The 8,117-nt window shown below is 51.7% G+C and overlaps 1 long non-coding RNA gene across 1 annotated transcript; it reads left to right on the forward strand.

The window, feature by feature from the left end:
* The first annotated feature begins 629 nt into the window (after positions 1-629).
* Positions 630-6,905, forward strand: LOC142818711 (uncharacterized). The gene is made up of 3 exons (XR_012896315.1): positions 630-710; positions 5,503-5,562; positions 6,767-6,905. It is a non-coding gene; the product is annotated as an uncharacterized LOC142818711 (long non-coding RNA).
* Positions 6,906-8,117: the final 1,212 nt, after the last annotated feature.

Genomic DNA, 8,117 nt, shown 5'->3' on the forward strand with positions numbered 1-8,117 from the left:
AGATAGTGGCTAAATCCAAAACCTGAAACTTTGAAGAGTACCTTAACTAACTGCACCAAGGTCCAATTTAGGTACAGGACCACTTTGATCCAAATTTTCAAAATTCAAGTTTAGTAAGACTGCAAGTGTATGGCCATAATATAAGTCAAAACATCTTCATTGAGGTTCATCAACTGCCTAGGAGACACACACATTTCTAGCTGTCAAGCATCTGCCAATCTTTAATTATTATTGTTTTGCAGCACTGTGTCTTCTAAATAAAGACAACAAAACCTACAGAAAATAACATTAGCCCCAGATTATTTAATTCACATATAACTGCTTTATTAGTTTGAAGTCCTGAACATACTAGGAGATTACTAGAGTGTGTGATGTATAGCTACAAATGGATTTTATTTTCCACAGAGCACGTTGTATTTCTGTGAACTATATCTGTGACAAAGTTAATGTAAAAGTTTTTGTCAGTTGGCTATTCTATTAATGGTTCACAGACCAACTAGCTTAGGTCCTGATCCTGCAAGGCATTCCCATGGGCAGGTACCTGTTCCTACACAGAGTCACACTGAAGTTAATGGTCTATGTCAGAAAAAGCAATCTGTTCCACTTAGCTTCATTGGTGAGCATGCCTGGGATTGTTAACAAGGCAGCCTAAAATTCTGGGGACTTGGGCTCAATTCCCCAACTGCCACAGCCTTCCTGTATGACCTTGGGTAAGTTACCTAAGCTTTGTTTTCACTGCCAAAACAGCGGGTTCGTTTGCAGAGACAATGTAGGCGAGGCAATATCTTTTGGTGGACCACGTTCTGCCTGTAAAAGAGACAAGCTTTTGAGTAGCACAGAGCTCCTCTGCAGCATTTTTTTTAAATAATATGTAATTATCTTTCTATTCAATCCTAATGGAGAACAAGGCACCTGTAGTTTTTACTACAAGTAAATTATGTGAAGTTGACCTTGCCTAGTTTATCTCAAAGTAAAACTACAGACCCTTGTCTCTACTGGGACTTTACCTTAGGAAGACTGTTATGTATTAGTTATTGTTGTGTGGTAGGAATGTCTCTCCTTCCCCCCATCTTTTCTCTTCTGCTGTTGGTCTCCTTATTCTTTCAATTTCATAACCTCTCTTTCTGTCAAATAGCACGGAATTCTCCACAGGTCTGTCTTGGGGTGGGTACAGCTGTCTCCCTCTAGAGCAGGGCTGGGCAAAATATGGCCCGGGGGGCCAGATCTGGCTCACCAAGCCACCAGATCCGGTCATGGACCACCATTCCAGGACCCTCAGGCACATAGCTGCCGCTAGGTGTGGGACATGGAGGATTCATGTGATTTCCCTGTCCCAGCCCAATCCTCAGCCCCTATTGGCTGGAAACAACAGGCCAATAAGAACCAACCTCAGCCAATCTCTCAGTTCCTATTAACTGGAAACAATCCGGGTATGTCTACACTACCCCGCTAGTTCGAACTAGCTCTTAAACCCTCTCATAAATTAAGACAATGCTGAAACCTTTTGTGTTTGACATAATATTTTATTTAAAACTGAAGCCTGGCCAACAAGCCCCCAAGCCCCCATCTGGCCACAGCATCATAACACACCTGTCCCCCCACTCTGACCCCAAATCTGAGCCTATCATACACTGGAACCCCCTGTCCTGAGCCTCACACCCCCAAACCCCTGAACCCCCACATCCTCAGTCTTCTGCCACAACACTCCTGCACCATCCATACACTGCAAGTCTGTGTCCTGAGCCCATCATACTCCCAACTTCCCTGCCCTGAGCCCCTCACACATCCCAACCCAACCCCTGCATCCTCACATCCACAAGCCTGTGGCTTGCTCCCCAATCTTCCACTTGAGCCCAGCACTCCCCAGCCTGGAGCTCTCTCCCTGAGCCAGCATCTTCCTCTTCACATCCTCCTGCATCCAAATTCCCTCCCAGAGCTTGCACCTCTCATCCCTTCCCACACCCAAATCCCTCATTCCCACCCCAGAGCCCACACCTCCTGTTTCAACCCAGTGAGCGTACAGTTAGACTACAGGAGTTTTTCCAGCAAACACGCTCTTTTGGAAGCCCCTGTATTCCTCGTTCCACAAGGAATAAAGGGACTTCCAAAAGAAGGGTTTTTTCTGATATTTGGCCCAGTCTAGACGGGCCAAATGTCAGAAAAACTTCTTCTGACAGAAGGATCAAAAAAAGTGGCAGTGTAGCCATACCTTGAGAGTGGATAAGAGCCGGGGATAGCGTGTGCTAGAGAAGAGGGGAACAGAGAGGGTGGGGCCTCAAGGAAGGGGTGGGGTCTTGGAGAAGGGACAGGGTAATCCTGACATTTAAAAAGTGATCTTGGGTGTAAAAAGGTTGGAGACCACTGCCCCAGGACAATCTATCAGCTCCTATTGTCTGGGGGTATGTCTACACTACCCCGCTAGTTCGAACTAGCGGGGTAATGTATGCATAGCGAACTTGCTAATGAAGCCCGGGATTTGAATTTCCCGGGCTTCATTAGCATAAAGCCGGCGCCGCCATTTTTAAAAGCCGGCTAGTGCGAACCCCGTGCCGCGCGGCTACACGCGGCATGGGCTAGATAGTTCGAACTACGTAACCATTCCGAACTATCTGTACTCCTCGTGGAATGAGGACAGGGGGTTCCAGTGTATGATAGGCTCAGATTTGGGGTCAGAGTGGGGGGACAGGTGTGTTATGATGCTGTGGCCAGATGGGGGCTTGGGGGCTTGTTGGCCAGGCTTCAGTTTTAAATAAAATATTATGTCAAACACAAAAGGTTTCAGCATTGTCTTAATTTATGAGAGGGTTGGGGAACCTGTTTTGAGTCAGGGGTCACTGACCCACAGAAAAGTCAGTTGGGGCCACACAAGTGAGATACAAAAACACAATCCCTCCAAACACCTCAAGCCTCACTAATGTAGCCCCAACTGTGCTGGTGGGGACAGGGTGCTGGGGCAGGGGACAGGGTGCTGGTGGGTACTGGGGCAGGGGGCTGGGACAGGGGACAGGTTGCTGATGGGGTCAGGGGACAGAGTGCTGGGAGCGGGGTGCTGGTGATTGCTGTGGCAGAGTGCTTGGGGCAGGGTGCCCGTGGGTACTGGGTCAGGGACGGGGTTCCAGTGGGTGCTGGGGCAGGGGACAGGGTGCTGGGGAATTGGACAGGGTGCTGGGAGCAGGGTACTGGTGGATGCTTGGGGCAGGGTGCCGGGGCAGGGTGCCAGTGGGTGCTGGGGCAGGGTGCCCGTGGTACTGGGGCAGGGGACAGGGTTCTGGGAAAGGGTGCTGGGGCAGGGTACTCTGTGTGTGTGGGGGGTTGGCCAGTGGGAGGGGACAGGGTCAGCTCAGGCCAGTACCTGAGGATCTGCAGCCGGTCTCAGGAAGCACATGAACTACTCCCCCATCCCCCAAATAGCCAGAGCATTTCCTGAAATGCCAGGTCTGTGGCACACTTGCGATTTCCTTCCTCTGCTGCCTTTCTGTGTGAGGGGAGGAGGTGGTAGGAGTCCCAGGAAGAAGCATTCTCTGGGCACTTCCTTCCCCTGCTGCCTTCCTGAGGGGGTGGGGGAGGAGTCCTGGGGCCACATCAGCTCCAGTTGCTCAGGCAGCACCACTGAAGCGGGGGAAGGAAGTCGCTGGTGTGCCACAGCTCTGGCTTCAGGAAACGCACCGGCTGTTTGGGGGATGGAGGAGCAGTTAGCACACTTCCTGAAAGCCCAGAAGTGGCACGCAGCTGCGAGACTTCCCCCACCCCACAGGGTGTCACTGGAAGAAGCGTCACTGGGAGCTTCTTGGGGATGGGCGGAAATGAGGGGGAGGCCAGAATGCCTCGTGATTGACTGATCAAACTCTGCCAATCGACCAATCGATTGCGATCAATGAGTTGGTGACCATGGGTCTGGGGGATAGGGACAGTGCAAGCCTCTTCCCTTCCAAGAGTTGAGAGCCACATGGTGGGAACAGACTGCATTGGGAGTGCTGCAGGGATGTTGGCCAGTAGATACGTTGATAAGCACCTCCCAGCTAGAGACTGCCTCTAACACCCCTACCCCTCCTGCACCCCAACTCCCTCCCCTAGGTCACCATCCAAACCCTCTGTACCCCCCCACCCCAGGTCATAACTCCCTCCCAGAACGTATACCTCCTCCTACATCCCTTTCCCAGGCCAGAATCCTCTCCTGCACCCATACCCCCTCCCAGACCCTGCACCTCATTCCCTTACCCCAGGTCACCATCCAAACCCTCTGCAGTCTGTACCTCCTTTTCTTCTTCTCCCAGGTCACAATTCCCTCTCAGAGTTTGCTCTCCTTCCTAGAGCCCCTCCCCCAGGCCAGAATCCTCTTCTGCACCCATACCCCTTCCCTGACCCTATATTCCAATCCCCTGACCCAAGTCACAACACCCTCCTTCACCCAATATCCCTCTTGGAACATCTCCTGAACCCTAGTTCCTTACCCCAAGCGCTCTTCTGCACCCAACCTCCATCCAAAAAGTTCCCCTGGGTTACTTCCTACCCAATTCTCTATACTGTGCTCTCTGTCTCCCCTCTGAGGTGTCCCAGGCTGGGTGGCGGCCGGGGGGGGGGGGGGTCCACATTGGCTTCCCTCTGGTTCATATTGGCATTCTGAAGTACTGGTGGTTCCTCTTTAGGAACAACTTCAGCCCTTCCTTCTCCATTAGTGGTCAGTCCGTACTGAGCTGTTCTACAGACCTTTATACCTGGCCTCCAGTTGGAGCATGCCTTTCAGAGCTGAGGGGGTAGGGTTTCCTCAGCTAGGTGAACAGATTTAACTTTTGAAGGCCCAATGCAGGATTATCCCTTCGTAAAAGACTTGTTTATTTAGTAGTTCAGAAGGCAATGGATAGGTCTCTGAGCTTTAGCTCCCCATGTGTACAACAGGGATGTTCCTCCTTGGGGTGTTGGGAAGGTGCACAGGTACTGTTGTGATTGGGACATAAATATACCACAGATAGTTTCCTTGTCCCTCCCCAATTGCCTGCTGTAGATGGGGAGTAAGCCACCATGGTTAGCCTAGGCAGGGTCATAATGGTGAGATTCTTACTCTCCTGTGCCCATGTCTAGCTCAGGTCAAAGACTAGGAAACCCTGATAATTTTCTCTGGCTGGCACTGAATTCTCTCAGAAGCAGGAACCATGGCATTGTGATTCTTCAAAGAGCAAAGGAGCAATGCTAGCCTTCAATCAAATGGTAAAGGAGATATTAGCAAGCAACTGAAGTCTTGTTTGAGAGGATCCCTTTGGCAGCATCCAAGCAGGAACATTAATGCAGGAGAGAGATAAGAGACACCATCAACATAATATTATTAATTTTCTAAAGACACAGATGCTTGCTTTTTGTTGCTCATAATAATTGTTTTGACGTTTGTGTCTAAAGTCTGTGTCCTTAAACATGTTTTTCTTCGTTGTGTGTGCAGATGAGTTTGTTACTGTAAGGTTATTTATATGTTTTAGGATTGAGATGCAGATTTTTGTTTTTATTTTGCAGTTGAAGCATTTGTTTTCAAGGGGAAAATGTAAAGAATTGCCTGGATTTTGCAGAATACAGGTAAGTCAAGTTTTGCACTCAAACTGGAAAATGTCCCTTGGAAAATGTCCCTTTAAAATGGAAGGAAAGAAGATATATTGACATAATTAAGGCTATGTCTGGACTGAAGGCTTCTTCAGAAGAAGCTTTTTTCTGAAGAGATCTTCCGAAAAAACTTCTTCTGAAAGAGAGTCTCCACACACAAAAGCGCATCGAAAAAGCAATGCGCTGTTTCAAAAGAGAGTGTCCAGACTGATTGGGTGCTCTCTCGCGCATAAAAGGCCACCCAGAAACAGTTCAGGCAGGCCTAGAGGTCAGCAGTTGCTTCCAAGTGCTAGTGCAAGAGACACGTGCTTAAAGGGACCTCCCCGGACAGCCATTTCTCTGCTTCTGCTGCGTGCTTGCCTACCTCTTTGAGGGACAGCAAAGCTCTCACAGTGTCTCCTGTGGTTTGCTCTGCTTTTTTGGATGCCACAGCTTTTCTCTTGGAGCTATGGAACCAGAGCTGCCTCTGGGCATGTGATGGGCATGTGATGGCCCTGCATGGCCATGCTGCAGTTTTTGCAGCACTTTGTGCCAGCTGCCTTCCTGGTCTTGACTGAGCTTAACCCTGAGCTCATTCTGGGGACCCTCTCCCTGGGTGCGGGACCTACACTGTGGCAACTGGAACCCACTGTGGAGAGGTGTTTCTGGAGGCTCAACACCAGTGTGGACTGGTGGGACCAGCCACTCATGGAGCGGTGGGACAACCAGCAGTGGCTCCAAAACTTCCACATGTGGAAGGCCACCTTTTTGGAGCTGTGTGCCTGGTTTGCCCCCACCCTCTGGAGGCATGACACCCACCTATGGCCTGCCACTCCCCTGGAGAAGTGGGTCCCAATCACCCTCTGGAAGCTTGCCATCCCTGACAGCTACCAGTCAGTGGGCAACCCACTGTCGGGGCCCTCCTCATGGACGTAAGGCACTCTGGGGATGCAGTCCCTGCAGTGGGGGGGAGTCCTGGAAAAGGGCGTCCCTCAGGAAAGGGGGGTTGGAGGCTGTGGAGGGTGGAGTGGGGGTAGGGGTTGTGCCTTCCCACCCTCACACAGCCCTGCTGCTGCTGGAGGGCAGCCCCATAGGGGGTGGCTCTTGGGGTGTTTGGGAGAGCGGGGTGGACACCTCCCAAGGGCTCAGGCACTCCCTCTCTCATTCTCTGTTTTTTGTGTCTGCTTGTCTCCTTCTGCAGGTTTCAAGGGCCATCAACTCGATCCTGCTGCGGAGGGTCATTCACCTGCTGCGGAGACCTGGACCTGATCATGGCCGGATTTGCCTGGGGTTCCCAAACTGTGCTAGAGCCATAGATGGGACCCATATCCTGATCTGAGCACCAGAACATCAAGCAGCCCAGTATATTAATAGGAAGGGCTAATTTTCTATGGTGCTGCAGGCCCTGGTGGACCACAGTGGACAGTTCACGGACACTTTTGTTGTGGGGTCAGGCAGGGCACATGATGCCCATGTGTTTCAGAACTCTAGCCTGTATGGAAAGCTGGAGGCACATTCATCCCTGTGAGGGGCCATCCCCCACTATCCAGGGGGGACCTCCCCGTTTTCACGATTCTAGGCTCACTAGGGGTCGTTCGCTGGCAATTCACACTCTCCACAATGCCCACAAGAGGGCTGAGGGGGACCCGGGCCCACCCTCTCTCCAGGTCCCAACCCAGGGCCCTAAGGTGGGGAGACTTTTCCCCAACCTGGCTGACGGAGCTGTCTGCTGCAACTCGTCAGCCTGCAGGCACTACTCCAGCTGCCCGCCCTGGCTTGCTTCCTCACCCCCTCTGGGCTCTCACCCGGGAGCAATATTTCCAGGTTGGATATTAGGAAAAGTTATTTCACTAGGAGGGTGGTGAAGTACTGGAATGGGTTACCTAGGGAAGTAGTGGAGTCTCCATCCCTAGAGGTGTTTAAGTCTCAGTTTGACAAATCCCTGGCTGGGTTGATTTAATTGGAATTGGCTCTGCTTTGGGCAGGGGGCTGGATTTGATGGCCTTCTGAGATCTCTTTCAGCTCTATGGTTCTATGATACTATGATTCCCAGGGGCCGGTTGCCTTGTCTGCCTGTACTCCCACCTCCTCCTCCGGATGACGGCCCCTCACCCAGGCCCGTCACGCCCTTTTGACAGGTCTGCCCATCTTCCGCCTGCCAATCCCTGGCATTCCCTGCCCCTTTGTGCTGCCCCACATTTCCGGGTACGGTCTCTTAAGTCCTAACATCAGCCCCAGCCTTTGCGCATGTGCTGACACTTAGCACCGTCACTGGCTCTCCCTCCCCTCGGGCCGTACTGGCTGCTGCATCTCCTGGCTCCACACCTGCAGGTTCCGGCTTTCTGGTGGGGCCGCTTTCTCGGGTGCCTCCCCTGCAGTGTGGGGTTCCACTGCCCTGTCACAGTCCCCCACCATGACTTTGTGGTTGGGGTTGTGCAGATGCTATTGTGCATCATGGGGAATGCAACCTGCCCCCGATGCTGTGGCTAATGAAGCCATACACTGGACACTTGGATCCCAGCAGGGACCAATTCAATGCCCACCTGAACAGA

Source organism: Pelodiscus sinensis, chromosome 17 (assembly GCF_049634645.1).
Source record: "Pelodiscus sinensis isolate JC-2024 chromosome 17, ASM4963464v1, whole genome shotgun sequence".
NCBI lineage: Eukaryota > Metazoa > Chordata > Testudines > Trionychidae > Pelodiscus > Pelodiscus sinensis.